This window comes from Thermobia domestica, chromosome 2, assembly GCF_964235325.1.
Source record: "Thermobia domestica chromosome 2, izTheDome1.hap1.1, whole genome shotgun sequence".
NCBI classification, from domain to species: domain Eukaryota; kingdom Metazoa; phylum Arthropoda; class Insecta; order Zygentoma; family Lepismatidae; genus Thermobia; species Thermobia domestica.
This window is the reverse complement of record NC_137455.1, coordinates 138,837,619-138,855,271: the sequence shown is the minus strand read 5'-3', so window position 1 is coordinate 138,855,271 and position 17,653 is coordinate 138,837,619. Positions and strand designations below refer to the sequence as shown.

The window sequence follows — 17,653 nt, the reverse complement described above, 5'->3', positions numbered from 1 at the left end:
ATAGAGACACATGCAACGAAGACGAGTTCTACCACTTTGTCATCGCGATCCAATTTGCATACTTCTTTGCCATAAAACAAGTTGCGTATATGAGAAAAACATCGTGTCGTTGGGCTTTTCCAGGATTCCCCAGTTTCCTCCTACAAGGAATGTACGCAGGAATTTACTTCGGAGGGGGTCCAAGTTCAATACGAGGAAAAATTTTATTACCTCAAAAATACGTAAAATTGTCCCTAAAATTATATAAAATTTACATAAAAGTAGCGATTTCGGGGAAGGTTTGGAGACCCAGGACTCACCCCCTACCTTCCACCTTTTTCATTACGGCAGAAGCATGTGACACTTTCTGCAACTCATAAATATGTTGAAGCTCCACTGCTAAGGACACAATCAGATTGGAAACAAGAGCACAAACTCACGCAAAACTGCCAAGAAAGTACGTCCATATTTTCATTACACCATTATTATTAATCTCTATCTCTGTCTCCCTTAGCCTTGGAGCACAAATGTAGGACGTTAATTTTTTTTAAAAAAATGAAATGAAATCTTTGAGTTTTACGTTCCACAGATGTGTCTGGTAGGCTAAAAGAGGCGTTGATGATGAGAATGAAAGAGATAGTGGAATGAAGAAAGTAGGAAGAAATGGGAAAACCCCGAGAAAAACCACACACACTGTATTTATCCTACACAAAGCCCACTTGCCGCGAACTGGGATCAAAGCAAGGGCCTAACGCACCAGACGTAAACGTTCTACCACTAGCCACCGCAGCCCCTTCGTTAAATTAAGAACAAATACGTACAGTATTAAACCACAAATAACCTGCAAAAGTGTGTCATTAAAACGATTACTGGTTATAAAAAAGGAGGCGCCAATCTATGCTAGGTGATCAGTACAAAGTACCTTTGCATTACAATTCCATAATAATTAATCACACTTTTTTAACGCTGTTTCTAAGTACACAGATGACTTATATGTTCTCTGATTCCATATCAAAGCTTTTTTCCACTTTATAACGAATGGCGAACGGTGTAAAGCATTGACATGCCTCCCCATTCTATTGTAATATAGGAAACAACATGCTCTACGGAGCTCTAACACACCATAACTTGTTATTGCTGCACTCGTTATTATGTGAATTGATTACTGAGCTTTGATACATAAAGGAGCTAAGCTGACTACTATAGCCTATATAATCTATATGAGAGGGGTTAACATTCTGCACCTTAACGAATGTATTACAGTATCTTTTGGTCTATGGTACTATGTTTACAATTCACCCAAACTTACGTTTGAATACTTATATATATGCTGCTCCTCGGCGCTGTCACATGATAAGTATCCATACACCGCCTCAGCCGCATCACCATATTGTGTACTCATATCCATTCGCATTCTGCTACAACTGAAATCCTTTATCTCATTTCCTGTATAGTATAGTAAGCCCTAGTAATATTACTCCCTGGTAAAACAGTAATATTATTTCAGTAAGTTTGTTACCGTTACTTTTTAATTATCTATGATACTGCAAATCACGCACTATTACATTCTCATTTTTAAGAAATGAGAAAATCTCATAAATGAGAACCTGAAAATTTGCCATGAGCTTACAAATCGAACCAAGAGTCTCACACACCAGAGGTGAACGCCCTACCACTGAACTACTGCGGCCCATACGTTAAATTAAGAACAAATGCGTACAGTACTATATGCAGTGTGCGAATTGACGGGGGATGCCAGGAATTTCCCTCTCTGAAAAAAAAAAAAAAAAAAAACTTTATCGCCCTTGGAGAAGAAAATTTTTATCCCTGGCAGGGATAACTTTTCAAATTCTCTGTATATAGTATACGTGTGTGACAATTGGATGCGTATATGGGTGAAATTCATCCACCCCCTGGGAAAAATATTAGGCGCAGACTGATTATAAGGATCCACATATTTGTAAAAGTTGCAGAAGAAATTTGTAATAATATTTTAATGGATTAGTGTGTAACTTAATTTAAATATTTTTTGCTGAACACTTAACAAAAAATATGTGATTATTTCTATAGTTGGAATTAAATGGAAATAGTAATTTAACATTTCTTGGTTGTTTTGTAAGCTAAGGAAGATTGACATTCGATGAAACAAACAAGGATCCGATAGTCTAGGGTTGAACCAAGAATTATACCGAAACCTTCTTCTCCAGTGTTTTGGAAAACAGTCATTATTTTATTAGGCTGCAAGGTAAATTTTCCGAAGGAATGATGAATGTAACAGTTGCATTTCGCTGCGGCAAAACATACTCAGCCGATTGAGCTGAAATTTAGTATATAAGAGGAGACTAAGAAGTGCCAGGCCTTAAGGAAGCCACTGAATATACATTAAGGGAGTGGTTAATAAATCGCTAAACACTATACAAGCATATATATATATATATATATATATATATATATATATATATATATATATATATATATATATATATATCAAAATGTGTGTATGTGTGTGTGTGTGCGTATATCTCATAGCTACACATATAAAATATATTGGGGACAGTACCCCCTAGCACTCTTAGCGGAATGGAAAGTGGGTGAAATGAAATCATTAAAAATAAACAGTATTAATGTCGGGTTCATAGTTCACTGGATCGCTAAGAACATAGCGACACTCCTTGTGCCATTCTATGAGGGCATGCCAGACATGTAAAATAGTTTAAAACGACCGTTATTAGGATCAAATCCGTAATTTTCGAGCTCGTTGAATAGTGACACTCTAGATTCCGATTAATCTCATGTTTAGCCTTCATCGACATGGGATAAGAGGGTGTAAAAGGGAAATGTTCAAAACAACCGACATAAATGTTGAATGCATAGTTTTTGGGGTCAGAAGATGATTAGTGACAGTCCAAATAATATTTAAGTTAAAATTTATGCAAGAATGGACATGTCTGTTGGATGAGATTGACTTCCCGAATTTCACTAGGCTTCGACTCCCTAATAACATTATAGAAATCCATCGAATAACTGTAACTTAGAGAAAATATTGTAAATATTTCACCTCACGATATATAACGATTGAGTGGTTCAGGGGTAGAGCCTTCACACCTCGTGTGTGTGATCCCTGGTTCGATCTTAGGACGTGCCAAGTGGCCTTTGTGGTGGACAAATATTTCCTCGGGGTTCACCCGTTTTCTCTTACTTTATTCATTCCACATTGCCTTCAATTCTCACCATCACCGCCTCCTTTAAACTAGCCGCTATTGGACGTAAAACTGAAAGACAGATACTGATCAATATTCGTTACGGTCTGACTATTCATTCGTCTCAATTCCAGAAGTTACAAAAAGTTTTCATTGCTCTCTGTGACAGAGGTGACTCTCAGAGTATCATAGTCGGAAGACTTGAAGTCGTTTTATTTCAATCTGCTTTACATTGCTAAAGGATCTCATTCATACATTACACAATATTCAAACGTAGCGAGAGGTTCTTCGACACATTCGCAAACACTGTTGGCGAGTTTACTGGTTTTGTTTGCAGACTCGAGCTATCTGAAAGTAATATTCTGATTCTGTGCACAATAACAGCAAGTACGACATGAGTTTCATGTCTTCTGACGACGGATCAGATTTTCTTTGTAATTCAGACTCAGTCAACTCATCATCTTGAAAAGCTGCCCTCACAACTACAATTACGTTATACCAGTTTGATAGTGAGTTCAAGTTCGTAAATGAAGAGATGAAGATAGTGTTGCTTGACTGGAATTTGCAATAGCAGTCTATTTAATTCGAAAAATCATGCTGAACACATTGATGTAGTGTGTTCATTCCATCTGCAAGAATTGATTATTGTTGGGACATTCATTGAGACCTCAGTTGTTGACTGTTATGTTAACACGTTTTGTTTGTACGCTTTGCATTCGTATACGTTCACTTCCCAGGGTTAATTCGTTAACAAGGACTGGGATTATCTAAACCCTGACGGAACACAGTGAGGGAGGAACACAAGATCATTGGAACTTAAGTTAGCTGCGATAAAGGAAAAAATATGTTGTACTGGTTCAGGAAAAAGTCAGGATCATTTTACAAGAATAAAGATAGTGATTAATTTAAGAGATTCCGCCAAGAGTTGTTATCGAAAGAGAATAGGCAACTTATGTCTGTGTTTAAGTTCACTTTCGATAACCGTAACACACTATCACAAAATTACACAACCAATTTTGCTGTTTTTGTGATGTCGTTGATGTCCTTATGTAAAATAATATCTCAAAACCTGCATGTTTACAAAAAACACTGTAATAGCTAAAGAAATCTCTGAATTTTGTACTTTGTTGGCTTATGAAATATCTATAAATAAGTTTCCAATGTCTTAGCTTAATTTATTAATTTGCAATGAATACGTTATAAATTGTAAGTGCATTGCAAGGACTTGTGCCCTGAAAATGCAGTCGAATCTCAGACGATGGAACATGTTTTGGTCACATGTTCCTCGATCCTAGTTTAGTTTTAAAGTTTTATGTTCTTATACAACACCAAGGCTATGACAAATAATAACAACAGTTAAAGCAAACTCCGAACCACGACTACGGGATTGAATCCGATTAAATTAGCAGGTATAGAGACTATCATGTAAATTAACCTTTACACAAAACCATTTGTGACTAACTCTGAAATTCTATGTAATTAAAACGCTACCATATACGTACGAGTCATAATATATCGCTTGCGAGCCTTTAGAGCGTTGGGTCCGAGTTTGATTCCGAATAGAAGTACAGAACTTTCTGTCTTGACCCAGCATCGAGAAGCAATTGGAGAGGAGGTAGAGGTGTCATGTTCTGGAAACTAATAAGAAAAAGGCGAAATGGTCGATTCACTGATCATATATCACTCGAAAGCTGGCCGTTTGTTTTCATGCACTCTAGTGAAAGAGATAATTCAAATCTGCATGGTTTTGTAAGATATGGAAATAAATGTTACGTCATTCTCTGTTCCTTCTACCATATGATTTTTGACAGCTTAAAGTGTAATTGTCCTCTGAGTGTAATCAAACACTTTTTTTTTAAACAATGAATAGTACGAAGTTATACCAAGGTTGAACAGAAATAAACACTGCCATTTCTCGGATTTAATGCTCATTACTTACTGGAAAACGTTTGTTGCATGTGAGCTATTCCCCACTGCGCATAGTGGGAAAAAAGTGTCATGTTACCAGTGGCTGAAAGTTCGAAAAAATCAAGCAAAACCTATGCCTAAAATGGCAATACCTAATGAGTCGGAGATAGTGAGTCCATACAATGTCACTGAAAACAATGTGATAAGTGAGGTAATGATGATCGTAGCAGTCATTAAATGTGGGCCATTTATACATTTTTTGTTTGTGTCCAAATGAAGTTATAAATTTCCGTGCTTTCGAAAACATCTCTTCGCCAGTTTGGTTGAGATTAGGATACTTTGGGAATGTATCAAACACTTGGTGCTTAGTAGTTCTTTGTATATTGGTAGTCGTATCGTTTTATAATTATGACTGTTGGAAATACATCTTTAACTAAACAAAGTTCAACAAATATATTTTTATTTACTGTACATAATGTGTGAAATCGTTTAGTAACTGATGTAGGGAGATGGAGTCTTCATTTTTTATTTTGTTTTGATTTACATACTATAAAGAGTTAATAGTGACGAAACTAGCTGCCAAGATCTGTCTATTAATTTTATATTGTTTGTTTTGCAGCAAACATGGCGAAGAAACGTTGGGAGCTATTTCAAGTGTGGCGTAATGCAGACGAAGTTTCGGATCTAAATAACGCTCTGATCAATCACGTCTTATTATCAAACTTTGGACTGGGTGTGAATGGCAACAGTGTGAAGTGCAAAAAGGTAAAACAAGATGTACGAACTTTGTGTAGCACCATTGATAAAAAAATAGACTAAGGCAAATAGGACTGCACAATAAAGAATGGTGGAAAGAAACATCGATCTATCTATTGAAAATGAACCTGCACATGTAGAGCCAGTTCAAGGACAATCGAAGGCAGAGAGGACGTCCGTCGAAAGGTTGTCCCGAGTAAAGTGGTAGGTCCAAAGAGAATAAGGTATCTGACCTCGTACGAAAAAACAGTAAAGAAGAGTTGATGATTGCCACAAAGTATAAATCGTGCAAGTAAGTCTGTATAAATCGTGCAAGAGAGATGCAGCGCAAGTATTGAAGGACATTGACAGGTCGCCAAGAACGGTGCCAAAGATAAAAAGCGGAAAGTACACAAAAGCGTCGTACATGCTCATGCAATGTGATGCGTAAAACCGTCAAGTAAACGTATACCCGCCGTACAATGTGTTGATAGGCAAAGAAAAGATATTATCCTGATTAATCTTAAATATCAGTAACAGACGTTTGTGCTGAAATCAAGCTACAAAGTCTGGTTGATGACACTACACAGAATATCGTCAAAGTTCAGAAAGAGGTGATCAGAAAGGCAGCCCATGAATCACCAGAAAACAACACTATAACATGTAAATGAGGCTATCATGGAAGTGCGGAACTCTCTCCATATAAGCAGAAGTTTTCTGACAGTGGAGAAAAGAAAAGCGATGCATATTCGTATGCAATTTGCATTGTTCTGCTGCAGCTTAAAGTGGACAAGAACAAAGCATGGCAGAATCCTCGTCCATCCTTATCATCATCAAAGAGGTTTTGTCGACCAATCAAACTTCTCTTCGAATAAAAGACTGTTCAGCTCATAAGAAACGAAGTAAATGTTATGAAGGAGCAAATTAGAAACATTGTTCCCACGAGAATTGAAGACCTAGATTTGGATATACATCACAAGTTCTGCTCAACAATGATCGACGGAAAAGCGTTTAGTGTTATTTCAGAATCATCTATGCAATCATGTGGGATTTGCGGAATTTCACACGCGCAAAATGTCTCGTGAACAAACTTTAAGGAACCTGCTACATACATTGTTGTATTCTTCAGATCCAATAATTTTTTAGTCTCACAAACTACTGTTATCTATCGCAGTTATACAGAGCCTCTTTCACCAGATGTAAGAAAATTATTTTTAGATCCCTTGCTATCTGAGCCTGATGCAGTAACTCAGGATTCAAGCTCCGAGAGTGAATATGTGCAAGTGGTAATAAGTACTATCTATACGTATGTAACACATAGATACGTACGGCATGGCTGTAACATACTGGATAGAAATATATAGATATAGTTCTTGTTGAGTGTCAATCTATCTACATGTCACACTACATGTTTCTTTGTTAATTTCATAAAGGGATTTATACTACTAGAAAAAAGTACATACGCATACCAAATTATTACGTTACTTCTTTCTCTGAACAAAGGAGCCATGCATGTACCGCAAAAGTTATGTTTTCCTCGTTAACTTTAAGCAAAGTTCATTATGTACAAAAAACAAACATTCTGTTTTCTGTTTTTCTGAAGTAAGTGTCTATATACAGTGGATTCTTTTTAATTCGAAGTCCAAGGGGACACGAAAAAACTTCGAATTATCCAAAATTCGAATTATCCAACAACATTCATTTTCACATATATAACAACAAACAAACTAAAGTACTGTGCATCAAAAACATATTCATATGGTGTAGACTTTACCTTTAAAGCAGCTTATTATTTGCATGATCGGAATCGCAAACTGACCAACGACATTGACTCCACATAATTCAAACTACGTGTAAAATGGAAAATATATTTACGTACAACACTACAACATACATTGAATAGCCCAAACAATTAGACACCAGTAACAATTTGAATATTCTGTTCTCACTTTTAAGATGTCGTAAATTTCATTTACTTAAATTTGATTGATTTTGTACGCTCAATAAATCTTGAATTTCATGTATTGCGTGGAATACGATATTAATATTTTGTTGACTTTATCAATAATTCTTCTTAATTTTTCAACCAATTCTAAAACAAGATGAGATTGGCACACGTTCTCTATTTTCTTCCCCAACTCACCTTCATCTTTATCATTACATAGATTTTCTATTTATCTTTTGTATTATTCTTCCCTATGGCTGCATCTGGATAACTGAAAACACGTTAAAACTGTATTTCTCTGTTCACATCTGTCCAACATTCAAATTTTCAACTGTATTTACTTCGAATTATCCAAAACATAGGCCCAAAAGTTCGATTTATCCACGATTTTTTGCTATTGTTTTCAATACAGTTTTCAAGGGGAATAGACTTCTATTCGAATTATCCAATATTTCGAATTATCCAAGTTCGAATTAACGAGAAGACTCCACTGTATATAGAAAAAAATCTTTGTTAATTCATAGAAAGATTCATACTACTACGAGAAAACCTAAGTATACCAAAGTACTATGTTATGTCCTTCTCTAAAACAACGTGAATATGGCGGTTAGCGTACGCGCCTTTGGCGTGGGAGACCCGGGTTCGATTCCCGGCGGGAGCTCATGTGGTTCGGATTCCACGTTAATCAGTAGGTCCACGTCTCATATAGCCTCGCTGCTGAATGGGACGTAAAAACTCAAAATCACCTCATCACCTCACGTGAATATGAATGTACCAACATTTGCGTTTTCTTCGTTAAATTCATTAAAGGTTCATACTAGTACAAACATATTTGGCCACTTTTGTGTCTAGCATACGTGGATACACGTGCAATAATATATGTTTTATTTAGTAAATTCATAACAAATGTTTATGCTACTACAAAAAGATACATCCGTATACACAACTGTAATGTTAACTCTTCCTCTGAAAGAAATAGACATACATGTAGTAATTTATGTTTTATTCGTTATTTTCATATCATGTTCACATTACCACTTTATGTGTATATCACCATCTCATGTTACGTTTTGCTGTAAAATCAGTGGATATACACGTAATAATATTGGTTTTCTTCGTTACAAGGTTCGTACTGCTGCAAAGACAAAATACGTATTGCTGCAAACTTTGCTACTAGACTATTTCTCTCAAATAAATGTACATACTGGTAACAATATGGGTGTTTTATTACTTAATTCGCCAATAATATCTTATAACAATACAAAAAGTGCCAAAATATACAAAAACATGCTTTAGTACAGCGCAACGAATTTTTTCGCTCCTAGAACTACAATTTTTCCCACCGTGCATCGCACTGAATAAAATTAAATGCTTGAAAGTACTTGTAGTACTTACGCACCACAGATATTAGTTTCTGTAGCGCTACTGGGTCATAGTGGCTCACTGGTAGGGTCGCTTACTTCTGGTGCGTAAGGTCCCTGGTTTGATCCTCGTCCATATGATGAACAACATCGTCTCTGTTGTTTTTTCGAGGTACTCTTGTTTCCTCCCACATTTTCATTTCTACAATTCTTCCATTATAATTCACTTACCTTAATCATCCGTCTCCCTTAGGCGAACACACATATACGTGGGACGTTAAACTGCCAAATTTCATTTCATTTTTCTAAGATGCTACAAAATATGTCGTTCATGACTACTAATAATTGATAGTTATAGAGCTCCATTGTGGTTAGCGTACTCGCCTTTGACCCTATTGAGAACCGTTGTGGTCCGGATTTTATGTTAAACTGTAGGTCCACGTCTCATTTAACCTCGGCGCTGAAAGGGAAGCTAATCTCCAATTCAACTATCCAATAATTCATAGTTATTTTTATGCTGCAACGGGTGGTTTATTTTGTTATTTAATAAATGTGAAAAATACACTGTTAACAATCAAAAATTACATACACTGTTGTATGTATGCTCCTAAACTGATACAGACTGTCTATAAAAGTGACAAATACAATCCTAACTAGAGCTGATATTGTTCAGTGATAGAACGCCCACATTTGGTGCGTAGGATTTCTAGTTCGATCCCAGCCTATGGTCAAGTGGGCTTTGTGGAGAACAAACCCCATGTATGGATTTTCTCATGGTTCTCTCATTTTCTCATACTTTCATCATTGTGCCATTATAACCCTTTAATTGGCAAGCATTGATAACATCACCATTAACCTTTTTAGTTTGCTTTTATGGTTGAACCATGTCTTCCTTATCATAATTTCGTAATTTTTAAAGTATTTTTGTACTTTGGTTACACAATACACGATGTTTATTTCAAAGCAACATTGCCATAAAATAGGTCGTATGTGTACCTACTAAGCAGCATTACCCTATTCTTGTCAAATATAAGAATACTCTCAGTAATTAGCAACAGTTTCGTTGAAATATTTTCCTACAGAACAAGAAACCACAAATAAAAAAATAAAAAAGAGAACTTTCGCGGAACGTAGGAGATAAAGCTTCTACAATACTAAATTTGACTGTCCCCTGCTGACGAAGATTAGAAGTATCTAAAGAAGCGACCCGCAAATGATGTATATGAATATTGTATGTCACTAATAATGCCAATTAAATGATCACTGAAGTTATAATTTGTGCGCATTGAGAAAAAAAAGAATTGTAGGTGGCATACTTAAAAAGATAGGTTACATGCATAATTCCTGTAGTTTTTGGACTTAGCGTACAGCAGACGTATAACTGAAAACGCATGTTTGATAATACTTTCTGTATAAGTGTTCCATCTATACGTACCTTCCGCATGAAACAATGTAGGCGGTCAGGGTCTCACATACAAATGGACGTATATAACATATAGCTGACGAAGGTAACATAAGTATATGTATGTGATATACGAAAAACTGTTAGATGTCAGTGAATACCGTATATTTGTACAATATACTGCTGTCTGAAGAACGTATTTTTCTCGGTGCGGATAACGCAATAGAATGCAGTGTTGCTTGAGAGCAACAATGCCAAATAAAGGGATAATCATTATTATCATTACTGTTTTCCTTAGCCTTGTTAAATAAAGGTTGAACGTTAAAATAATCCTAACAGTGGCGCACGAGTTCGAACCAGTGACTATTTACACATACTTCGTACAAAATGGAAAAGGGAAGGGACAATATTTAGATACCATTTATTTGTCTTGATTATCTAGTTGGAAGTACAGCCTAAACATGATTTGTTCTCATGGAATTTATAAGTAAATCTCAATGACTCTGATGATCCTTTGTTTTGAAATATATGCTACCCGTCATTGCAGATTTAAAAAAGAATCAAAGGACACTTATAGTGTGTGTTGGCGGAGGAATCGAGAAAATGAGATAGTAAAAGGGAAGTACGGAGAACAATAGAAAGATACGATTAATTCTGATTACCATGACAACCACTTTGATGTAGAAATCTATATTTTACATTGACATTTAGACTTCATTAAATTTTACATCTAATTCCATTAACGAGTTTAAAAGTGGGATAAATCCGATTAGAGAAGGAGAAAACTATTCTTTTGTGAATTCCAATTACTCTAAACCAGCAATAATTACTAGGTTATGATAACTCCAAGGAAATAGATGATTTGATCTTATATATATATATATATATATATATATATATATATATATATATATACACGTATATATACCATGTAACATTTTTGCCGATATATTTATTGACAACTATATTTTCAGTTACTTCCTTAAAAAAGTAGTATTAGAAGTTTCCTGGTAGCATATAATTATCTCATCAATTAGTAGCTCTTATGAATTTTTATTCAACTCGCTTTGCTGCGATTGACTAAAGGAAATAAAATTAATATTGCAAATATAAAGAAAAGGTTTAAAGTGAAATTTAATGAAAGAGATTAAAATAGTAAGAAAATTTAAAAAAATAATAAACAAATTGTAAATAATAGGGTAATAGAGCAGCGATAAACATCTTTCAGTTTTACGCCCAACGATTTTATGCCGGCTAGGCTAAAGGAGACGGTGATTATGACAAATGAATGAATTGGTGGAATGAAGGAAGTGAGAGAAAACGGGAGAACCACGAGAAAACCCACGCACGCAGTATTTGTCCACCACAAAGTTCACATGGCGCGAGCTGGGATTGAACCTAGGGCCCCATGCACCAGAGGTCCAGCGCTCTACTACTGAGCCAGCGCAGTCCCCAATAAACATCTTTGAGTATAATACTTTGCTTGAACTATGTTGGTGAGGATGCTACGTGAAAATTAAAATAAATGAACATGGTCAGTGACCAACAGTAGCGAATTTAGGCCGGGGCCTAGGAGCCTAGCCCCCCAGTTTTTTGAGTACCAAAAACAATTTTTTATATATTTTTGAGAGTTTATAGTAAACTCCTTATATGCTTATCATAGTCTCAGCTCTAGCTGCCCCCCGTTCCAGTTTTTCCCTTTTAGATCCGCCTCTGGTGGCCAAGCAAGCGTAATAAATTGGCTTCATTGCAGTGCAATGGAAACTTTGATTATTAGTTATCTCAACTTGTGGACAGTTGATTATCAAGCTGAAATCATAAAAAATACACTTCGACCCAGGTGATATAATATGCTAATTTTACATATTTAGGTATGTTCCCATAACTTTTTTTTTATGTTTAGTGATCTAACTTGTATAATATCTCTGCATTGTTTAACGATTCTTTTTGAAGTTTGTTTAATTACAAACAAACAAAAAAGAATGATACAATAGATTTCTGGAAAGAAATTAGCCAGTACCTACATACTTAGATCCACTGCCTTAGTAATTGCCTGACAGAATTGATAAAACATTATAAAAATTTCAGTAGTGATCAACGGCCATGGGATTCGAGCCGGGATTTAACGTTATAAGGTAAGACCGATAAATGTTAACTTACTTTCCTTTCTTATTTTCAAGAAATATACATTTCAAATATAGATATATACTGGTGGGACATGATTATCACTCTGTAAATGAGATGTGACCATTAAAAAAAGATTACACAAATTTAGATTACTCATAACTCGTGGAGTAATTTACATAGAAGAAAGCAAATACATTAATAATGAATGTAAATATAGGCCAATACCGAACTATTCTACTAAGTGTTTGAATTGCTATTGGGGTGAAGGTTAAATTTCCACCTGTAAAGAAACGAATGTATCGCTTAGGATGTGTGCACGTTAGGATGTGTGCTTAGGATGTATCGCTTATGGACGTTTACTGCAAATTGCTTGTGTCATAACTTTCTTATCAAATTTATGATATACATCTATAAACGTTTATTAATTTTCTTACAGGTTGTATTAAAACTAGAATTAGTCCAATAAGAACATGAAACATTATTACTAAATACTGAAAATATACACTGAATTAACCAATCGTGACGGTTTATGCGTTTCTTGGAAAAAGTTTCAAACCTTTAGTCTGATAGGACTCTGCGGACACTAGTTTCTGACCGGATTATTTTTTTTTTAAATACTGAATCATTTAAAGCTATCAATTGGAGACTTATTTCCAAATTGCAGATATGAATTACATATGAGCTGAAAGTAATTCCTTTCCTTTATGAATACTTACTTAAACATTGGAGTTAGAAGAATCTGCCCGTGTCCATATCTGACATCGTCTACAACTGAGGGTTATCTCCTATAATAATAGATATACTTTATAAGGACAAAATATGTTGTCCGTGTTATGAAGATGTCCGCTATTGATAGATGTCTGTTAAGATAGTTTCACTATATAATCATTTTTAAGAAATACAAAGTTTATTTTCTTTCACCAAAAACAATTCTTCGAGGATAAGCACAAGATTAGGTCCATTATCTGAGAAGAGTAATAGATACATTTAAAAATAGAAATTTCCAAAAGAAATTAAAATTTCGTTCCAGTTTAATGAACGAAATCAGTTTACCATGTTCACATGTGGTACGAACGGATGTGTGTCTGAATGAAAAATGTTACATTGTATATACATGGATATGAAGTCAGAACAACGAAGTCCTTTTAACTTTTCTTCTTTTGTGAAATAATAATTTCGTAATTTCAGTGATCGGATGAAAACAAAAGCAAAGCGAATGAAGCAATTAGGCTCATTACAGACAATAAAAGTTCGATGATTTAGTCATTCACTACCTAAAATTCACCAGTGTGAAATTCGCTTTGGTACAGTTGTTTTTCAGTCAGATAGTGCTCATTTACGTTTTCGAAAGTATGCTTTTCTTATCCTGGGTTCGTTTACCAGAGAAAGAGCAGGAAAAATATTAATCCCACAATTATTTACTTTCATTAGCGATCCATCTCTTTTATCCGAAAGGTTATAACCATTGGATGTTAAACTAAAAATTTCATTTCGTTTCATATTTTTCTTGTTCTCGTTCACGTTAACTGAATATTTCAGTAGAGAATTTATTCCATTCTTACACATTTACTGGAAGACATATTACCTAAATCATATACTTTTTTAATGAAAGATATACAGAACTTATTATTTTATTTCAAGTTAGGGATTCGTTATACTCTTCATCCATATTGGCTCTGGAACTATGACTTAAATAACTAATACTTTTCTGACCACAGTATATATATATACTTATTTATTAAAATTAAAATAGTAGTAACAGTTTCAATAACTTAAAGTTAACTTCATCAGACGTTAACTGACAGAAATCTTCCCGGATTAAGAGCAGGAATTAAAGGATTTACTTAGCTAATTTATAATTAATGCATAATATAATAAAATCTCAAGCAATTCTTTTGCAAACGGATGAAGCTATTCAACATTAACGTAGTTGAAAAGTATAAATTAGAAGATCGAAGATGTGCAAATGACAGTCAATGAAATTTCAAATAAACATTTCAATATTTATACTTTGAAACATATATATTGTCAACTTCAAAATTGATTTTCAAAAAAAAAAAAAAAAAATTTCAAGAAATGAAATATTTTTTGTTTCTTATCTACGAGTGGTTATCATCTCTGCATCATACAGTATACAATACTTGTAGAGATTGTTAACTTGGCTGATAATTGTCAATACAAATTCAATGGAATATTTAGTTTTACGTTCCACGATTATGTACCGAGACTAATGGGAACGGTGATTATGATAATAACAAAGTGGAATAAACAACATGGGAAGAAACGGGAGAACACCGAAAAAAACCACGCAAACTGTGGGTTTGTTCACCACAAAACCCATTTGACACGTGCTAGGATAGAACTAATGACGCACGCAGCAGGGACGAGCTCTTTATTATTGAGTTAGCGGGGCCTCTATTAGGAATACGGAAAACAATATAAAGTATCTAAAACAGTCGCTAATAATAAAAAGATATTTTCCAGAAGTATTTATAATATTAACCAATGAATATATTGGTAATCATAACACCCTAGTTACTGGAATAGGTATTACTACATTCTGAAAGATCTTTATTTTATTTTATTTTATTTTATTTTATTTTATTTTATTTTATTTATTTATTTATTTATTTTTTTTTTGTATAAAATCACCTTCAGGAGACAATTAATGGTAAAGATACTGTCCGAACCTCAAACTTTGGGAAGATTTTGACATTAAGCATGGATTATCTTGTAATTCGAAAATAAACTCGTGTTTTTGCCATCTCAGATTAGAAAACATTGAATTTGTCCTTTTGTCTCAAGCTATCATTAAATTATTCTCTGGAGTTAGTTGCTTCTCACTACACTTATTTCCAAATTCGTATTTACTTTTGTTTCTTCTCATGTCTTTATTTTCATTAACAGTTATTCTGATTTCTACTCTTATGCAATTTGATAGCTATAAAGAACGTGCTAATCCCGACCCGAAACCCAAGTCTGCGATGAAACTGATAAATCTGAATCTTTAATGAGGTTTGCATCCGAGGTATTCTTACTCTCACTTCTAAGAAAAGGACTAGACTTGTAATACCGTGCACCGAAAACGAGACACTTATACAAGAGATTACGTGATTATCTGGTCATTTCATTAATATTGTTTAAAAAACGCTAGTACTAGAATAAATATTTTATTTCATTGCGTTCATTGTATTAATCGGAATTACCAAGGAAAATTCACAACGGTTTAGGTAGCAGAACATAGAGACCGCTTCAGGATTAGCTTCGTAGCCTTTTTGCGTCAAGTATTCAAAATGATGTTGTTTTAATCAAAATGTCAGGTTAAAATAAGTTATGCTTACGCTCTGGTGGAGTCTGACAGATTCGAATGGTTTCTTTCACGATCACGATTTTTATTTTTTTTTTTTTAAATCGAATGCTGAGCAAACCCTTTGATATCTAGTTCTTGTTTTGGTAATTTCAAGTAAGTGGTAAAATCACGTACACACTTCAACAGATATTTGTAAATTTGCATTATGTACTTGATAAATAAAATGCATTTTCATTCCTATTTGAAGCTGGGCTAGCCAAAATAGGTAACGCCTTCTCTAGGGCCAGTGCACCTGTTTTTCCGCTTTTAGAGCTCTAAGTATGAAACAAAAATTTTATGAGAAAATTAAGTTTGCTATTCATTACGTCAATAAAAAATAGTAACTTTTACACTCTGGTGAGGTATATCATACCACAAGTATCTTATATCGCAAACATCGGTGTACTTGCTTTTGTTTCTATTAACCCAATGATAGTCCACGCTAAAATAAGAGAGTAGACAATAAAACAGCACAATCTATTGACTACCTTTAAATTTAGAGAGGAATAAATAACGACCAGGTCTGTCAGATCCCACATGAGTAGTTAAGGGTTAAGTCCTTTCAGTTGTTGTCCTAATTCTTACATTAGATACAACTGAATGTGTAGATTTTAATGAAATTATAATGTGACAGCATCAAATCATCTGGATATGAAAACTTCTAACGCCTCCAAATCTTGCTCTAATACATCGCAATGTTTGTGTTAAAAAGAAATAAGAACTGCTTTCGTTAGAAGACAACTTTCTTGAAATAATTTCAGTAATCCGTTGACGTTACTAAGATTGTCAACAAGTATGATGATCCATATGGGTCTGATTTTCTTTGGAATTAGAAAACTATTTTAATAAATTTTGATTTACTAATTTTTCTAAATTGTAATTTCTAGCTGAAAGGAGAACTTAAAATTTAATTAGAAGTTAGAATATTTTTAGGTACACGAACAACTGTATCTTCAAACTTAGATGCAGGTGTCAATTTGAGTTTTTTTTATTTTTATTTTATATGGTTTTATGGGTACTTTGAAGATTCTTGATTGTAATTATCCCCTTTCCAAAACAATTAATTTCTTTGTTAGAAAACGTATTTATACTTACCATTACCTTTTAGCGCGGAGATCAAATTATGCCTGTAGTCTAAAGGGGATGAAAGTTGATACCTAGATAACACCCACCGTTTTATACACTTAAATAAGCATGACACTGATAATTACAATTTCGTTTTCTTTTTTTAATAAAGAGAATGAATTATTTTTATATTGTTCGCGATCGCGAGTTCGTTATTAATGAAATGAGCGTTCCTCCACGTGATATGAACAAAAACAAATAGATCGCAACGACCGACTGCTGTCGTCACACGCGGCGTTAACAACACGCTGGAGAAAGACAACGGTGTCCGAGTACGTCCCACCGATTGGACTGCCACCTAGTGACTGGAGAAACTGGAGAAAGAGCGTTGGGACGCATCACATGGAAAAAGAGTGAGAGGGAGGCAAAAGCAGTGTGATCTCTCTGGAGCGCAGGACTGCGTCAGCCCTGCGCGTCAAGAAAATGCCAAGATTTATAGGCGCAAAAGCATGTGCAGCATGAAGAAGAGAAAGGAGTGAAAACTCTGACTATGAAGGGACAACCCCTTCCTTTAAAAAAAGG

General features: G+C 34.6%; 1 protein-coding gene across 2 annotated transcripts in view; it reads right to left on the bottom strand.

The window, feature by feature from the left end:
• Positions 1-17,447, bottom strand: part of LOC145675724 (lachesin-like) — a 1,095,594-nt gene extending 1,078,147 nt beyond the window's left edge. The window contains exon 1 of one of the 2 annotated variants that reach the window (XM_081746357.1): positions 17,108-17,447. The gene's annotated coding sequence lies outside the window, so the exon portion shown is untranslated. Of the gene's footprint in view, positions 1-17,101 lie in introns of both variants that reach the window. The other variant, XM_081746347.1, reaches the window with a different exon arrangement.
• Between the last annotated feature and the right edge of the window lie 206 nt (positions 17,448-17,653).